Source organism: Cotesia glomerata, linkage group LG5 (genome assembly GCF_020080835.1).
Source record: "Cotesia glomerata isolate CgM1 linkage group LG5, MPM_Cglom_v2.3, whole genome shotgun sequence".
Lineage (NCBI taxonomy): Eukaryota > Metazoa > Arthropoda > Insecta > Hymenoptera > Braconidae > Cotesia > Cotesia glomerata.
Genome location: NC_058162.1, coordinates 10,491,138 through 10,512,085, shown reverse-complemented (window position 1 = coordinate 10,512,085; position 20,948 = coordinate 10,491,138). Strand labels below are relative to the sequence as shown.

Genomic DNA, 20,948 nt, shown 5'->3' with positions numbered 1-20,948 from the left:
GTACGTTTTATCTGGTCTCGCTTCGCTCGACGGATAACAACGTACTCGGTTTTGTTGAGAATGCACTCATAATCTCAGCCTCGTGACGTCACTTCAAGCTTACAAAAATACCTACCATTGCGCATACGTATCGAAAATAACTATTTTTATCATTTTACTAATAATAAAATTATTATTATTACTAGCTGTTACCCGCCCGCTCTGCTGGGCACTCTATAGAATTGTATTTTGAGATCTAGACTTGAAATTCAATTGGAGTATTGTTCTGACTTGCACAGATTCAAAATTCTATCGGATTGGCCTGTACCTTTTATCTACGTCATAATTCTAGCGAATATCCATTGTAACTTTTAATGTGCAATCACTATAATATTCCCGTGGCTTTCTCCAAAAATGAATAATCATTTTTGGATTTACGATTTTAATTTTTGATTTTATGAAATCTCTTAAAATGAATAACCAAATTTCTTTTCCACATCTCAAGTGTTTAGAAAATGTTTTCATTTTAATCTGTTACATTCCCGCGATCCCGTAATAAGAACAATTCATTGGTTATGTGATCAGCAAAAATAAAATGTATGCAAAATACTTAGTCCGTTGACTATATGGCTACATGTAAAGTTAAATTTTAGAAACCTTATAATAACTTTTTCGCCGCTGCTAAAGAGACGATTGTGGTAAGAAAATATAATTATTAAAAAAGGAAAATACACTGTAAAAAAAAACCGGTGTGAGTCCATGCGGTGTACGGTGTTAAAAATTCCAGTGTTAAATTCAACACCGAAATTGGTGTAGCAGTAACACTGGTCGCGGTGTAAATATTTTTTTTCGGTGTTAAATCGGTGTTATAAATTTTCCGGTGTTGATAATATTTTAAGTAACACAATTTTTATAATTAAACTTTTTATGTTTAATAATTAAAGATAAATAATCAAAAAAAAGTTAATATTTAATTTAGAAATTTTAAAATAATAAAATAAAAAAAAGATAAAAGTTTTTGATTAAAATAAATACACTGTAAAAAATTTCGATGTAAAAATGAACCCAGAGCACTTTACATGGCCGTGTAGTGTGAAATAATGGTGTGAAATTCTCTCGGTGTAAATTTTCGATCCGTGTTACTTTAACACCATTATTAAAGAACAATTTTAGGACATCATATAGATAATCGGAAACTCTAAAATAGTGGATTTTAGTAATTATTTCATAACTTTTAAGTATTTTTTTTAAGATTTTCGGAATACTTCTAAGTTAATTTTAGAATCAATGCAATTTAGTTGAAATTTTATCCTTAAATCTTATGTGGAACCTTTTTTGAATAATCTTAAAACATTTTTTTAACTATTTAAGAACAAATTTTGAATACTTTTGAGACATTTTTCGGATATTTTTGAGACAATTTTGGAACATTTTTTGGACAGTTTTAGAGTGTTTTTACAACAAATTTGAAACATTTTTAGAACAATTTTACGACAATTTTGAACGTTTTTTAAATGATTTTCATATAGATAATTTATTTTTGCACAGCTGTAGATTTGTCATGTTTAAAACATCCATTATATTGTGAGAAACATCATGGTTACGATAAAAATAATTATTATATTGTTCCTAAACATTTAATATGGTTAATACTATTTAACTTGTTATATAACATTCATTAAATCGATTTCTGCATAATTTTATAAATTGAAAATTCTTAAATAAATGTTACTTGTCTCATTTTGATAAATATTGATTATTAATTGTGTTTTATGGATCACGTAATATTCATACTCCGATACGGTGTAAATTTATTCTACTGTTACACCGGTTTAACACCGATATTACACCAGTTTAACACCGGATTTTTAACACCGCAAAAGAGCACCGCTACACCGGTGTTTTAATACACAGGTGTTACATAGCGGTGTTAAAATGAGTCCATTTTAACACCGCTTTTTTTACAGTGTATTTTAATCCGTTGACCTTGGAGGCCATCCCTGTAATTACCTGTTTCTCTTAAAATTCTATCAAATTTTATATCTGTAGGAAATATATTTGAAGAATATGAATTTTTTGACAACTATCACTCCCGCACTCTTATGTGAGAGAGAAATTTCGTAAGATCCTATTCGAGATGATTTTTACATTATAAATAAAATATTCCAACAAAACTTCGAGTCCATAGAAACTATTGTTTTGAAAAGAGAGATTTTCATTGTTAACGCCTCCACAGTCCCTTTTGGGGTTGGAATTTGATAAAATTCATTCTTAGCTGAACTTGACATGATACATGAAGACTCCCACCAAATTTGAAGTCTGTCGAAGTTACAGTTTGGAAATTAAAATTTTAGATTTTAACACCCACCCCCGCAATTGCTATCGGAAGTAAGCTTTATTGAAATCCATTTTGAGATGATCTTTACAGGAGAAATAAAAGATTTCTACCAAATTTAGAGTTTTCAGAAGCTATATTTTGGAAATGAACATTTTTTATTGTCAACACCCACTCCCGCGATCCTTATTGGAGGTGATTCGTTGTAAAATCCGTTCTTAGATCATTTCTATATCACATATAGAAGACTCCTATTAAATTTGAAGTCTATAGGAGCTATAGCTTGGAAATTAAAAATTTTAATTGTAAATACCCACCCCCGCAAACCACTGTGGGGTGAGCTATCGTAAAACTCGTTCCTATATTATTTCTACATCTCTTACAGAAAATTCCTACCCAGTTTGGAGTCTATTGGAGCTATAGTTTGAAAACGGGAATTTTTTATTGTTAACGCCCCTGCAATCCTCTTTGGGGTAGGATATCGTAAAATTCGTTCATAAATTATTTTTACATCACGTACAGAAATTTCCTATAAAATTTGGAATCTGTAGGAGCTATAGCTTGAAAATTACAAATTTTCATTGTTAATACCCACCCCCGCAACCCTCTGTGAGGTAGGACATCATAAAATTCGTTCATAAATTATTTTTACATTACTTATAGAAAATTCCTACCAAATTTGGAGTCTGTAGGAGCTATAGCTTGAAAATTAAAAATTTTCATTGTTAATACCCACCCCCGCGACCCTCTGTGGGGTGTCATATCGTAAAGTTCGTTCATAGATTATTTCTAGATCTCTTACAGAAGATTCCTACTAAATTTGGAGTCGATAGGAGCTATAGTTTAAAAATGGGAATTTTTGATTGTTAACGCTCCCGCAACCCCCTTTGTGGGTGGAATTTCGTTAAATCCGTTCTTAGCTGACCTCTACTCGGTAAAAAGAATATTCCTACCAAATTTCAAGTCTCTAGGTCTTATGGTTCCAGAGATATCGTGATGAGTGGCTATATACGTGGAAATCTTATATATATATATATATATATATATATATATATAGATTATTATTATTAAAAAAACAAAAAAAAATTCGGTCTCTAGTTGAGTTCGAACCTGCGTCCCTAGGCACGGTACAACAAAAGTAATTATTATTATTTAAATTGTTATTATTATTCAACGCCTGGTTAGACTGTAATCCTGTCAAAATGGGACAAAACTCCACTATTTACAGTCAAACCAGTCGTCGAGTTTATATAGTATTCAACTGAGCAGTCTTTCCTGACTACTCAATTTTCTAAGAATTGTTGGAAAAAAGTACAGCTTAAACGGGTCTGAATTTTCGACTCGGGATGTTATATGGCAAAAGATACACAAATATCGAAAAAGCAAAAATTAATTCGGCTGTTTATTTATTATAATTAAGCTGATAGTTTTGTAGCCCTTGTTAATTTTTTTGCTAATAAAATCAAAAATAATTTGGTCGGACAATTTTGTACAGATTTAAGACGTCCTTACAGAGAATCACCCATATATATTTAATATATAGGTACATGTGGGGTATTCCATGCCAAATCGACCAAGTTATGGCTATTTAAAAATAAAAAAGCCACTTTTTTGACAAATTCATAACTTTTTTTGGGTTGGATAAAAAAATTTGAAAAAATTCTCAAAAATGTCTTTCAAAGGGTAGAAAAGAATAGAAAAGTTTCAGCTAAATCTAAAGGGGTCGGGTTGAAAAGTGGTCGATTTGGCATTACATCGAATACCCCATATATATATGTAACCCAACTTTTTTTGTTCTTGATTTGAGGTCGGTAAAATTGATTCAAAACTAGATTTAAAAATATATCTCCATATTTTTTAATTATCAAGCAGTTAATTTCTACAATACTCATATCAAACCCTGATTATAAAATTTAATAAATTTTTTTATTACCAAAATTTTCATTTACAAATATTATAAATTAATAGTATATTGTGTGACTAGGAATGAAACAAAACGATTTCAGACCAGAGTGAAGTTGCCTGCCCGAGCGAAGCGAGGGCTGGCATCACTCGGCCTGAAATCGTATTTCATCCCGCGTCACACATTATATTTTTGATATGTTGCATTAAAAATGCTAGTTTCAATGTCTGGAGCCAACCAGAACTAGATAGTTTCAGACAAATAGCGAAAATAGCATTTTATTATAAAACTTATAATAAAATAGAAAGTAATAGTTTATTTTTTATCAAACATTATTCATAAATTGAATATAGTTTTCTTTTGCCATTCTTATTTATGCTTAGTAACAGAATTATAATATGTCAGTTCAGTTAACGGTTAGAATGACAATTATAAAGGTATAAAATAAACAAACAATTGATAGGATTGAAAATAAAGCTGCAACTTCATCTCGCGGGCAGAAAATCGTCATTTTCTGTCCGCCGGGAAGAAATGATTGATTCCTGCCCGACACAGTCGCATTGGTCTGAAATTGTCTAGTTTCGGTTGGCTCAACAGGCATTGAAACTCGCATTTTCAATGCAGGTTATATGAAAATGTAGTTACAATTATGTACTGAAGATTATTCATTTTATATAAAAATAATTTTTCTGTGATGATATCAGGATCATTTTATATAATAACCAATTTTTCAATCGTAAGAAACTAGTTATTGTTTTATATCTTCAGTATTTTATGACTTAATGAATGCGTCATCTGGTGTTTAAATTTTTATTTATCTCAAGAAGATATGTTTGTTGGTTTGAGTATTATATAATAGGTCAAATTATTGAGTCAAAAACTAACTTTTGAAAGAAGCATAAACATATTTCCCGAGTAAAAATGAAATTATTATTTTTTACGGAAAAATAATAAATTTCGTTTGACCGCCGCACCACCGCTGCACCACCGCCGCACCAATGCTAAGTCATACCTACAATTTCACAAAAAATGGTATCATAATTAATTTATCACGCAATAATTAATTAATAAATAATGCGACTAGAAATATTAATGTAAGACCTATTGATCAACCTCCTTTTAATCAAATGCCTAATATTAAAAAAAAAAATTTTTTTTTAATCAGGCCAAAGCACCGTGAGATTATTAATTTTTTTAGTCGTATTGTTGATGTAGATTTTTAATTTCGTCCTCGGGTTGCACAGAAGCGGTACGCCTATCGAAATACTCTGAAAGAATTTTAAAAATTGAACTGTGATGGGATTCGACCCTGGATCGTCTGCATGGAAGTCTCGAACATTGCCAACTGTGCTGCAAGCCATAGTTAACTAAAAAAATTTAGTTAAGCTATTTAAATGATCAACAAATATTTTATTTCAATATATATACCATCAAACAGCGGTATGGTGCGGCGGTGGTGCAGCGATGGTGCGGCGGTCGAACGAAATTTATTATTTTTTCGTAAAAATTAATAATTTTATTTTTACTCGGGCGCGTCACAGCTGTGGTGCGGCGGTGGTGTAGCGGTGGTGCGGCGAATAGAAATTTATTTACTTGTCACGGCGCTGGTGCGGCGGTAGTGCGGCGAATAGATAAATTCTTTACTTGTCACAGCGGTGATGCGGCACTTGTAAAATAATCAAAATTGTCACGGCTGTAGTGCAGCGGTGGTGCGGCGCTTAAAAAGCCGTGCAGCGGTGTTGCGGCGATGTTGCGGCGGAATTCTGTTTTTACTCGGGTTTGAAGCAAGAATATAGAAACGAAGAAAAAAAATTCTTGGAACAATAAAATCGACTTTCTTCCTATAAATTTTCTTCTTTTAAGAAAATTTTTTTTTTCTGTGTACTTATACGTCTAGTCGAAACGTGGATTATAATGTACCATAGAGAATATGTAGCATGCAACATTGTCAGGAATATTTTTCAGAGAGAATAATGTACGATTATCGAACACGTATCTCGATAAATGCCTTGTGTTCCCGACACGACCAGGTTTTTTGGCTAATCACCAACTTTTTACCACTATCTATATGTATATTATATATTTCACTACTTAATTTGGATTCGAATAGCCTTCTCTACTTTATTTAGCAGATATGAGCTTAATATACGTGCTGGACATATTCACACTCCAATAATTTTGTCATTAATGGAAGTAGTATTGTTATGAATCGCTAAAAATATTTCGCTATTTTTTACGTGCTCTGGTAACGGGATTATTTTGTTAATGTGTTAGATATACATTTTCAGAACGACAAGCTTTTCAATATAAATAAAAATCACAATTATACTTGGTGCAAATTTTGTTAAATCAAATTTTGTTGAAATTTATTGCATTTGTGAAATTGAATTAAATGATGTTGGCTTTTAAATTGAAATTTATCATCTAAAAAAATTAGCGGGGATATTAAATGAAGAAACTTTAAGTCCGGTATGAAAATAAATTTATCGGTGATTCAATAAGTCTACATGAATCCTTGTAACAATATTGTGCAATATAAAAATGTACTATTTAGTCATTTTTTAATAACTTTTTAGCCTGTACGAGAAAACTCGACCCACTTTCTATCAAACAGTCTACTAGTGAGTAGTGATGTTCGCTCTTACTCTCAGCTCACCAGGATTTTCAACCGGTGGATTAAATTTCAATATGCCTATGCCGCAATAATTCTTTGATGTTAATAACCTATCGAATGCCGTTTATATAATTTGAATCTTTGCGCCTTGAGAAAATTGCTGGAAAAGTAATTTATTTTTTAATAGACCAACTTACTACTTTTATCCAATGTAAGCACGGTAAAAAATATTGCATGTTAATTTATATAAAAATAAAAATGATAATAATAATCTGTATATTGAGAAAAAAAAATTAATTTGATTCCAGAATTTTTCGTCTTGATTCAAGACAATAAAACTCTTTAAAATAATTTTTTTAGTTCAAAAATTTTTCGTCTTCAATCAAGTTCATTTTTTCTGTGTAGTTTTTAGTGGAATGTTGAGTAGTTTGTTGATTCTATAAGTTTGTTCCGTGAAATTTGTCCAATTACATGATGAACAATTGGTCCTTAAATAGTAATATTGTTTTAATATTTTTTTTCAAAACTACCCAAAGTATGTATATTATGTTAAAAAATATACAAAATCATTAAGCTAAAGTTTTAATTCATAATTTATAATTTTTTACAGTCACTGCAGGTTGCTATAAGAAAAAGTAATAATAATAATAATAATGAAAAAGACCATTATATGTGAAAATAGCTTACACAAGTTGGCTGTCGGCTGTCGGCAGGACTTAATAAATCGTGGGCGGTGGCTTGAGGAGGTGAATCTTATCGATATCTCGATCGGCATTGCTGCTGCCGATACCTTGACTGCTACGCAAAGTACACCCGTATTATAATGAGCAATAAATAATCGCGAGCGACTTATACACCCTACCTAGTGCTCTCCATACGGTCTTCGTTCTTCGTTCCTGGCTCTTTTATATTGTATTTATATAAATACGTAGCTTGTGTCGACGCGAGTATTAAACTAAAGTGAACAAAAATTAAAGCAACATGATCAGAGTCACTAACAACAACAGTCTCTTCTCCGGAGGAGGACTTTTTTTAAAAATGCCTGTGTCGATATAATATCAGAGAATGGACAATGACCGCGGGATGTTTTCGTTCGATCGATTTTATCTCTCGTGGATCGATGTATTTGGACATTTTGAATCGCCGCGTTACTTGCGGAATAAACTGCTGCCCAGCCACGGGCAGTTTGATCGACTGTTAGATTTTCAGATTTTTATATGCTCAGTTATACTTTTGTATTTTTAATTTCTATTCCGGAGTATTTTTATTTTACTATCATTTTCGTTTTATCAAACAAGATAAATAGGCTAGCATTAATCTACAACATTTGCTCGATTGTTTTTCTTAATACGAGGTAGCCATTCTTTCTTCAGAATGATTAATTGCTAATGTACAGGAATAGGTGCATAAATAATTCAATAGTAATATTTTTATTTTTTATTTTACTCCAGTATGTGCTTATAAAAATTATTTGGTTGAATCATAACAAAAGACAGGATTATAGAAAAACATTTTGTGGTGATAAATTGATTAGTTATTTTCACCAAGTGAGCTAAGTTGCAATAACAAATCAGTTTGTAATACCGCTTAATCAATCTGTTGTCTTAACAACAATCATTTTGTTGGGATAACAATATCTGTTTCTTGTTACAACTAAATTATTTCGTTACCATTACTTAGCTGATTTTATTAAAGTAACATAATTTATTTGTTGACTTAAAAAAATAAATTTGTTGCCGTAACTATCAATTATTTTAACAAAATTATTTAACTAGTTCAGCAAAAAAATTTGTAAGACCAACTAACTAGTTAATGTTACTGCAACAAATTATTTTTTGTTAAACCAGAAAAAATAATTGTTATTCCTTTGAAAGAATTTAGTTGGTTCAACAAACCTATTTGTTAATTCAGCGAAACTTTTCTGTTGAACTAACTAAAAAGTTCTGCTACAATAACAAAACTGTTTTGTTGATATAACAAATAAATTAAATTAGTTATTATAACTTTTTTTTTTTTTTATTATTACATATGATTTGAGCGGCAGGATGGCCGAGCGGGCTAAGTCATTATATCGTTAGTTCGTTCGTACATCATGCCGTCAGGCGAGGGTTCGAGCCTCGACGGTTATTCGAATAGTTCCAAACCAACCGTCGGAGGTCGCTCCGGTAGCCGACTTGTACTGGCATGGGTTTTCTCTGTGGTTTCCCCATCGCCACTATTCCAACAGCCATTCGAAAGAGGTGAGGAATAGGGTAAATACAGTATACAGGAAGCACAAGTCGGTCCACAGCCGCAAGAGATACGCAGAGATTATAAAAAGTTGAAAGAGCAGGTTGCGATATCTATGTGCGAAAATTTGAAAGGCAGAAACTTTGAACGCAGTGAAAATTTGAAAGAAAAATTCGAACGCAGTGAAATAAAAAGAGGCAGTACGATTGTGATGAAAAAATTCTAAAAGGCAGTTCTTACTGCTGTACAATGTAACAAATCTATCTATCTATTACATATGATTTGTTATCTCTACACTAACATAATAATTTTTTATCACAATTTGCCTTATGTTGTTTTAACAAAAAATTTTTTCAGTATGAGATTTGTTCTATTTATTTATAGCAAAACTGTTCCTTAACTCCGCACAGAAAAAAAGAATTATTTGTCTCAAATAAATCAATTTATTTGAGTCGTTTTTTTAAATATTTCTTTATGACAACCATATATATTTGGTACAAGTAAATATAACAGAGTTGACTTGAATTATTTTATTATTTGTCAGAAATATATCATTTATTTGTGGTAAAGATGCTAAGTTTGTCCGAAACAACGACATCTTTGGCATTAAAACTCTCAACTACTGCTCTCATGACGTCACTTGAACGTTGAAAACAAAACTTGAATGTTTTGATCGCAACTTAAGCTACATCGACGTTTCAAAATAGTATATTACACCCCTTGGGAAGGAAAATAGTTTATTTGCATGCATAATAGTGTTTGCATAAATAATATTAATTAATAACTATTCATTAATTGGGGATTAAAAAAAGTCATACCTAACCTATATGGTAAGGTGCTTAAAATATTATATTTTATGAAAACAAATCTAAATTATCCTTAACCTACAATTAACACTTTCATTATTAAATACAATTAAATATTTCATTATTGAACTAAAAGAATAAAAAATAATTTTTTTTTCATTTTAAATCCATTATAATTTCTGAGAATTGATAAAAATAATTTAGCAGATATTTAATAATTTGTAGAACTTTTGTTAACAAATAAATTATGGCAAAAAAAATAAGAGAAAAAAATTGACATGTAGAAATTTTAAAAAATTAAAATGCAATTTTTAAAAAATAATTTTTTAGAATTAATTTATTTGTTAAATAAAATTAAAAATTGGTCAAGTGACAGCTAACTTTAATGTTACAATAAATTTTAAAAGTTCATTATTGTCGTCAACTATGATTTATTTACCACAAATAAACCATATCTTTACCATGAATAAACTATTTATTTGACGCAACTAAATCGCTCAAATATATTATATATTTACCACAAATAAATATTTATTTGGCTATATCCAACTATCTTATATATTTGGCTCAAATAAATCTTATTTCGATCAAATATTTATTTTTTTCTGTGCGTTAAATTTAACTTATCGAACAAACGGTTTCAAAAATTTCCATATTCTCAAGTTACCGGTACGTTTTTATGGAAAATAAATAAACAAAATAAATACAACACACATAAATATACTCACATGTATAAAGTAAATTTATTCAAAACGGAAGCGAGATCTCACAAGTCCTGACGTCCAAAGGCAGGTGGATCCACGATCGCTCGAGGTATTTATATTAGCATACGCCGACTTAACTTGTAGAGCCTCATATCAAGAAACTGCATGAATATTCTGCCGGTGCCAATGCCTATGTACATTATCTATGTGACTATTAACTCTATACACATACTTACACCTATAATTACTACCTTATATATTACATATATACGTCAGTTAATCTTGAGAGTAACCATTAGAAAAAAATTCCTCAATTAAATTCAAAGTAATCATTTTGTTAAAAAGTTCTTAAGAGCTTTTTTTTCTGTTAATTTACAAAATTGGTTTATATGTTTTTATTTCAAGTGTTTTAATTTACCCAAAATATCAATCCAACAATAATCAAAGACCCAAAGTCACTTAAAAGCAATCTAAAGAATAGTTAAATGTAAAACAAATTTTCGCTCGAACAACATTTACATAATAAGTTTGACAAAAATAAAAGAAAATTGTAAATCTTAAGGTATGCCCTTGAACCTTGAATAGCTTTTGAAAGAGTAAATTTATTTAAAAATCATAAAAGACCTTTTTTTTAGATCGTTCAATTTTCTAAAAATTACGTGAGTCACATTTTCTAGTACGTTGCTTGTAGAAAGTGTTATAAAATTTGAAAGTTTAAAAATTTTTTTTCCATGTTACTTAAATAAAAAATAAGCAAAACTTTGAAATTAAAAAAAAATTGTATGCTTACCAATAAAAAAATAAACTTAATTCAATAGAAAAAATCTGAACCTAAAAAAATTGTTTTAAAACTTTTCTTGATTTGTGTAAATTTAACTTGGTTGAATAATTTTTATTTTTGCAAGACAAAATTTTTTAAAATTATTTTCTTGGTTAAAAAAAAAATTTTTAACTTCCCGCTAAGAAAATTGAAAATTTAAAAAAGTTGGGAAGTTATTGGTTTTACCCCGTTTTTCAAAAATCGAGTTTTCAACGGACTCTCTAAACATGAATTAGTGAAAATTCACTGGAATAAGTCAATATTCACTAATTCTAAGTGAATTTTCACTAATTCATGTTTAGAGAGGATGTTGACGTTTTGAGGTCTTAGGAAGCTTCCCCGAATGTTTCCGCGATGATGTCCGTACGTCTGTATGTGTGTGTGTCCGAATGAAAACATAAAATAGCCGCAACAGCGCTGCAACAACGCCGTACGGAGTCTAAGTGCCCGCAACAGCGCCGCATCACAGCCGCAACAAATCTGTGATAAAATAAAAAAATTATAATTGCCGCAACACTACCGCAACACAGCTGCACTGTAATAAATATTTCTAAAATACTTCTTAAATCCCGCAATACCGCCGAAACACAGCTGCAACAAATCTGTGACGAAATAATAAAATTGTGATTGCCGCAACACTTCCGCAACATCACCGCAACACGGCTGCACTGTCCCGAGTAAAAATAAAATTATTATTTTCTACTAAATATTAGTATATTCCCGAGCCGAAAGCGAGGGTGGCAAATACCCGGGACAGAAATGTAGTACTTTTCGTCCCATGTTGCATATACTATTTTTTATCCTGCCAGGCCCAAAATTCGTAAAAAAGTTTAATGGAACTCAGCGATTTGTGCACGGGGTCTACGGGCGAAGCCTCGGTGGGGTCCAGGGGCGGAGCCCCCCCCCCCACCTCAAAAATACTTATTTTAAATTATATTATATTATTTTATAATTTTTATATTTTCGTTGGAAAAAACAAAATACAATTATTGTTCTTATCAACAGTTCGAAAAGTTTATTAGAAAATCACATTTTCTATTTAAATAACATTATTAACTTTATCATTATTTTAAATTATATAATTTTTTATCGCTGGATTTCGCTGCAACCAAATTGTTTGTTATATCTTGGGCTTCAGCTTGAATGTAGTCAGTACCCTCTTCGTCATTGTCACTCATCGCTGACGTTTCAGATGAGCTCATCTTAGTTTTTTTAATTGTTTTATAACTATTTAACTTTTTAAATTATTAACTAAATCACGTAAATTATATCACAATTGATGTGTTATTATTGCCGAGATATTGCACTAATGACGTCATGACAGCTGTTCTGAAGCTTGATGCGTGTGAGTACTGACGCGCATAGTGTCGCACATGCGCACTAATGGGTAAAACGAGGATAGAAAGGTAAACCGAGGATAGAAAGTATCACTTCGATCTCAGATAGAATGGATAGAATCCGAATTTTGGGCCTAGGCAGGATAAAAAAATAATAAATTTCGATCGACCGCCGCAACACCGCTGTAACACCGCCGTAACACCGCCGTAACACCGCTGCGATACGAAAATTATATTTTTGAGCTCGAAGAGTTCAAAAACGAAATAAATATAGTTTTGTGCGCTTAAGAATGAAATGAGCGGGAAGTTGCAGGAATGGCCTTTAGGGTCAACCGTTTTCCTAATTTTTTTTCAATAAAATTCTTTCAATAATCTTCACAATAAATGATAATCAAATTTCGGTCTACTGATACACAAAAGTATTAGTGTATAACAAACTAGACATATCCCAAATAAAGAGTGATATATTGGTCACGTAGAATTAAGTAGGTATAACTCGAACGAAGCCGCATGTAATGTTATTGCATCGAATCGAATACGAAACAATCTCAAGTATAAGGACTTATTGTGCTGTTGGTAGTTACACAGGTAGAAAGAACTATTACAGCAGAACAGTAGTATAGTCTGGATGTTCAATAGAAAACAATGTTGCATAATTGCTGCCGGACGATGGTTGACCAGTTTGTCGTTACGTGGGAACGACTTATAACTGTTTTAAGAGCAGCATAAATGTATATATGCAATATAGACTTATATCACACAAAGATACAGTTTACTGAGTGGCTAGTTGTGTAAAGTGTATATATAGTTTAAGAAAATTTCGACATGACAACCGACCACCTATGGCTTCTATATAAAAATAATCGTTATCGTTAAAAGAGATGCCGTTATACAAGAGTCGATTGTTCCGTTAAAACTCTGGTCCTGATCGAATCTACAATTCTAATGTCTATTCCATGGACAGTAAGCTAAACATTCAGCTAATTTGTCCGTTACTAGAACCAGAAGTAAGTAGTAGAAGTTGTTCGCGTTCTTGTTGTTGTTGTTGTTGTTGTTCTTGTTGTAGATAAGTCTAGTAAAACAGTTGCTGAGCGCACCACTACGCAAAACAAATATTCTAATGCTAATACAACGAGAATGGTAATATAAGATCGATTTAACGTATCACAATCAACAATTTAGTTAATTGTCATCGTTGACTTTTCATTATTGTCGGCCTTTTTTCATATCAATAATAGCCAATTATTTTCCAGGCATTTAATCAAACTAATCATTTTATTGTTGCATAATTTTATTTCTAATAAAGGAAAATTGTAAGGAAGCTATTTTAGAAAATTGAATTCTCGAGTGGCTTCTGAAGTGCTTTGACAGCGAGAAATAATCCCGGATAGTAGTAACAAAATAAATTTTAAAGCTTAGGGTTTTCAAACTGTCGGATTTGGAGACTTAAGTTCTGCACTTATAAAAAAAAAATAGACATTTGTTTAAAAAAATAGCTTTTAGGGTTTATTTTTATTTTTATTGCACATTTTATAATATTAGTAACAATTAATTTTATTGGGAAAAAATTATAATTACACAAAATTCCCGAAATATCAAGACGACACGGAGAAATAATTTTCTATTGTAGTTCTATTCGATCTCTAGATATTCCAGAAATCTAATTGGAAAATTATTTGTGGTACTGTCCCGTAGGACAAGTGTCAATTCGTCAGGATTGACGTCAGTGGATTATTATAAAATTTCAGACGAATAACTCTAAATGTTAATTTAAAAATAATTTCTATGAGAGTTTACTCCAAATTTTAAAATTGGTACACAATGTGTAGTCGAAAAACTTTGAATAAAAACAACCTCAGCCCTCGAAAGAAAACTAAAAAAAAAAAAAAAAAAAAAAAAAAAAATAAACTTGAAAGCAAATATTTTTACAGCAAGTGACACAATTCTTTGGGTAAAAAAAAAGTTAGGAAAATATTTTCACTCGCTGTTCCATGCAATAACCAAGTACGTCGTTTCACGTAAACTTATATACTTCAGACTTTGAATGAGAAAAGACAGAGTCGATTTGCTTCCGAGTTAGATAATAACAGTTAAACCTCAGTACTTTGTTAAATCGGACATACTTTTGAGATAAATACTCAGATGGAAAATTTAAATAAACTCTTTATCTAATTAACTGAATTATATATTATAAGTTTTCTTACTACCACGGAATAAAAATGCGAAGTAAAAATAAAGATGAATTAGAATCATTTCTATGCAGTTGAAAAAAAAAATTACTTTTAAAATAGTTCTCTCGATACTGCAAGAATCGAATGTAATTTTTATTAATTATTACAATTTTATTTTCTGAATCTGTACACAGAAAAAAACTTCTGGGAAAATTTACGATATAACTATTGTGAAGCTTGACTACATATTCATTACTAATAATTGTCAAATATTGTTCGATTCCCGGACAAAAATTCCGATTTATGTTTTCGTTTACTGCAAAGTTACCAATGAGTCCGACCTTCTACCTTCTCCTTCCCTAAAATTTCTTTTAAAAAAACCGACGTTTACCAAAGCATTGGACCGGGTTCGCCCATGCAGGAAACCCCCAGAGTTGACAACGGGGCCAGGCTTGGGCCAGTACTGGGAAACCTAGCTTCGGCGTACCTGTATTGGCCCATGCGTGGGCCAGGCTGTTTAACCCAGCCTCGGCCATGCCAATGATTACCCAACCTTGGGCCAAGACTGGCTAACTCAGCCTTGGCCATTCATTGGCGACCCAAGCGTGGGCCAAGACTGGTTAACCCAGCCTCGGCCATGCCAATAATTATCCAAGCTTGTGCCAAGACTGGCTAACCTAGCCTTGGCGATTCATCGGTGACCCAAGCTTGGGCCAAGACTGGGCAACCACGCCTTGGTCGGCCCAATTATTACCCGAGTCTGGGCCAGAACTGGGTCACCCAGTCACGGCTACAATTATTACCCAAGGGTTAGCCAAGATTGGGAAACCTACACTGAAAAAAAAAATTAACTTAATTCAAGAGAAAAATTCTTGAACCAAGAAAATAACTTTGAAGAGTTTAATTGTCTTCAATCAAAACGAAAAATTCTTTAATTAAATAAAATTTACTTAAATCGAGAAAAATTTCTTAGTTTAAGAATTTTTCTACTCAAATCAAGAAGATGAAATTCTTAAAAATTATTTACTTGATTTAAGTAAATTTTTTTTTCTTTGTAGCCATGGGCGTTGAATAGCAACCAAGACTTGAGCCAGAATTGGGTAACCTAGCCTTAGCCATTCAATGGGAAATTCAAACTTAATAAATCATTAAGTAATAGAATTTTAAACAGTAAACATTTATTGTTTAACGAATATTTGCTAACAAATTCTAAAATTTAAAATTTATTATTTAACCAAGACAATTGCATATCGTCAAAATTGATGTAGTCTTAAAAAAATTAAAATATAATAATTTACAGTTGAATTTTTAATACTGATAAATTTAAACATGAAAATTTATCATAAGATATTAAAAATATACAGAACGATGTACAAAGTTTAAAGTAATATAACAACTTGACTCTTTCATTTTTTTTAACTATAATAAACATTTGTAAAAAATAGTTAATTTTCATCGAAACACAATATTAAATAACATAAATTATATAAATAATAAACCGTCACACTTCGTCACTATATAGATTTAGCTTATCAGAATAATGAGATGTGCATCAACTTATCAGTCGTACGGTGTAAGGGTTAGTTATCAGTCTGGCAAGCGCGCGGCTCGGGTTCGAATCTCGGTTAGAACGGATACGATTTTCACTTTATTTCTATAATTAGCAACAGTTAGGTTCGAATTTACTTTACTTACAAAATAAAATAAAAAAATAATATTCCAATAATTCTTTTTTATCATTTTTTATCAAATGGCATGGGCCAGACTTGAAAATTAACTACACGGAAAAAAAATCCTATGAAAAATTACTATAGTAACATCGTAATCTAGGACTAGACTTTCAGTATCTCGATTTTTACGATGCTGCCGTCTACAGAATACAATTTGAATTATTGAAAATTATGATGTTATTTAGTAAATTTTTTTTCCGTAAGAGCAAGTGAATAAGGACGCATACTATATGTTTTAATAAAAGAGAGACAGAGTCTAGTAGTTTGCGACGCCACCACCGAAAGATAACCAACTACTGTATCGAGGGTCTTATTATGTGACTGAACAGAAACTTTAGTTAATCCCTCCGATAGCGTGAAGGAATAAACCTTGGACTTGAGGCGGAGAGGACACCGGGTTCGATTCCTGGATGATACAGAATTATTTTTTCGGTGAACTAAACTTCTTTTTAATTTGAGTGATAGAAATTTACGATGTTGCATCGTATAAATTACGATGTTTGAGTTCTGGTCCGGCACTGCAATATCCGATACTAAAAATTACGATGTTTTCATTGTAATTTTTCGTACAATTTTCTTTCCGTGTATGGCTCAGCCCTGGTAACCAGGCGTGGGCCAGTCCTGGTAACCACACGGAAAGAAAATTAAAGGAGTTTTTACTATTTTACTATTGTAATTTTTACTAAATAAAATAGTAACGGTGGACTGTACTTCTCATTTAGTAATTTTTACGATATACTATTGTAAATTTTATCCAAAACAAATAAGACTAGCAAGAGTCTTAAAAAGTCGAATACTATAGAGCAAAATATTATAGAACAAATTATACAATATGTGTTTGTGAACTTTACAATTCAACTATTGTAAAAATTCACAGTTGGTTTTTTTAAAAGAAATATTAGTGAGGGAGAGAGATAGAAGGTTGGACTAATTGGTACCTGTTCAGTAATCGAAAAAAGAAACCGACCTTTTCGTGCTATCTGGGAATCGAACCCAGAACTCTGTGTTGGCCAGCCAGATACTCTCCCTCTACGCTATCCGAGGTAAACAAAGACCCATATCCTTTAACATTTACATAAACTCAGAGTCTAGCGCTGTTCACGGCCATCACTCACACTAATTGAGAAACATTCCGATTCAACTATTGTAAAATTTGCTATAGTTCTATTGGAAAGATACAGAGGCAGCACTGGAAATTTTCATCTCTTACTTTTTACAATAGTAATATCGTATTTTTTCATGAATAAATAGTATTTTTTCTTCTAAAATATTTGACAATTAATAGTAATAAAAGTATAGTCCAGATTTACAATAGTTGTATCGTAAATTTTCCCATAAATTTTTTCCCGTGCAGGCTTGGCCCATCGTTATCATCCCAGACTTCAACCAGGACTGGGCCAAGCCTGGCTTACAAGCTTGGCCCAGAGTTTTACATAGTTGAGCCAAGGCTGGGCCAAGCTAGGCCCCGTGGTACTTTCCTCTATGGGCGAGCCCGGCGTACAACAATGAATATTTTCAATATTCAAGTGTATTATTCTGCTCAGCCCAAAAAAAAATAAAAAAACGAGTCTAACCACAAAAGTTTACTCTCTACCGTAGTCGCTCATGACCTTAGTAGTTTATGCAACTTTAAACAAATAAAAAAAAAAAAAAAAAAAATAAGAAATTTAAAAATAGTTGAATTGTAAAGTTCACAAACACATCTTGTATAATTTACTCTATAGTATACGACTTTTTAAGTCTCTTCCTAGTCTTGTTTGTTGAATAAAATTTATAATAGTAGATGGTAAAAATTATTAAATGAAAAGTATAGTCCACCGTTTCTATTTTTATTTAATAAAAATTACCATAATAAAATAGTAAAAATTTCTTCAACTTTCTTTCCGCGTACTTTTAATTATTGAAAATTTTTAATAAATTATTTTTTGTAATTTTCAATTTTTATTAAAATCTAAATGGCGTTTTTCATAAAATGAAACAAAATTTTTGATTTTCTATAAAACTGAATGGTGAATCAAAAAATTTTAAAATCTTTTTATTGAGCATTTAAGGTAAAAAACCCCATTAGTGGCATTTCTAAGCCCCTATTAGTGGCACTTTTTCTTTCAATGAAAAAATGTCCTACTTGGAATAAAAATAAAAAATTTAATCTTAAAGATTAGAAATAATATATTCATAATAGAAATTAATAATTTTATTAATTGAATAAGTACCAAAATCGAAGAAAGTGTCAGTAATGGGATCCCCGCCACTAATGGGGTCTTTTACCCTATACCCGGGAAAAACGGATTAGATCTGGCCATATATAAACAGATCTGGCCAGATCTTTAAATTGTCTCTATCTGACGAGATCTGGCCAGATATAATCAGATCTGACCAGATCTGGTCAGATCTTTAAATTGTCCACGCATAAAAATTATTTGTTAGGACAACAAAAACAGGGATAACAAAAAAATATGCTGTGATAACAAATGAATTTACTTACAATAACAAATCAACTAGTTTATTTAACAAGATCAACTAAGTTGTAATAACAAATGAGTTTTTACTGCTCTGAAGTTAATTTTGTTGTCTTAACAAAATCGCTTTGTTATTATAATAAATTTTTTTGTTGCAATAACAAAATAGTTTTCTTATCAATAAAATTTGTTACTTGAACAAGCTATTCCGTTGCTTTAACAAATCGATTTGTTACTTCAACAAAACTATTTTTTTTAAATAATTGAAAGATTTGGATACAATAACAAAATAATTTTGTTGAGTGAACATATGAATTACTTATTATAACCTATGTGTTTGTTAACACAACATATTATTTGTTATCCCTATATCAACATAACAATTTGTTGTCACAACTTATTTTTTGTTGCTTTAACAAAAAATTTTTCTGCGTGCCCGGATAAAAAAGATTATATATAATTATATATACTCATACATTATTATATACGAAAAATGGCTCTATATAATTATATAGAATTATTTCCATAATATAAAAAAAAAACCGGCGAGCGCGGGAACCGAACCTGGGACCTGATGCTTGGAAGACCAATTCATTACCTGTTTCCCCACGAGGCTTACTCGAAGAGTAGAGTTTGTGATAATTACAAGTAACGTGAATAGTGTCCATGATCGATGCGTAATGAAGAAAGTTTTTTTATCAAATTTGCACATTATTAATGATCAATATACGCTGATAGGAAGATTTATTAACTATTAACAAATTAATTTATTCGAAGACAATTATTTAATTTATTAAATTAATATTTATTTACATTAAATATTTTTTAACATTCAATAAATATTTATTTGGGAGGAAAGTATATTTATTAAAATAGTTTATAAGTATTTATTAATAGTTAACAAATATAGTTATATCTGGCCAGATATAATAAAATCTTTTTATGTCTGATGTATTTTTCAACCCAGATATAGTTATATCTGTTTAGATCTGATCAGATATGACTAGATCTGATTATGTCTCCAATCCCATATCTGATCAGATCTAAACCTTTTTCCCCGGGTAGTTATTTAAAAATTTTGAAAAATCAGTCTCCTCCTACCACATCACGAAAAAACTTGCATAAAAATTAAAAATATCACTCCCACAAAAGTAAAATAATTTATCTCCACATAAGTTGAGAATAAAAATAAACAAATAATAAAAGTCTATTTGTATAACAATAAATTTCTTATCGTATTAATCATTGACAACTACTACAAAAGTGTTTATTCTCAAGTACCTTATTATTTTTTCACTATAAAACTTAAAATTTTAATTTAATTTTTAACCTATTTCTGGTGGATTCATTACTTAGAGTTAAATTTCTTAATTTATCTAGTGAAAGATTGAAGTATCTAATTGCAAGAAATTGAGTGCTTTTATAAAATATATCTTGACTTGGTAATCTAAGAAAGTTTAATGTAAAACATTATAGATATCCACGTTCTAAAATGCATAACAATATTATGCAGCTCATATTAAAAATTTAGAGGTCAAATTATTTAATAACTATTTTTAAATAAATATTTTCATTTTTAACCAATCAAAATCATATTGTTTTAACCGCCTGCTGTAAAATTTTTTAAATATGGGTTACGTTATCTAAAAACGTGAGTATCGATATATTCTTTCCGTGGGGGTGTGTAATAAAAAAAAATACAATAACTCTCAACCGATCAATTATATAGTTAGTATATCAACATTGTGATCGTTAATTATCATTAAATTCTAAACACCGTTTTTCTGGTGTAAAAATGACCGATTCCCATTAAGTAGATTATGCAATTAAATAAATGTAATCGCTTAATTAAGATTTCTCA

The 20,948-nt window shown here is 30.8% G+C and overlaps 1 protein-coding gene across 1 annotated transcript in view; it reads right to left on the bottom strand.

Annotated features, from left to right (window-relative positions):
- The window catches only part of LOC123265062 (uncharacterized protein C15orf61), a 197,482-nt gene that overhangs the window by 103,765 nt on the left and 72,769 nt on the right, over positions 1-20,948 (bottom strand). The window lies entirely within an intron of this gene.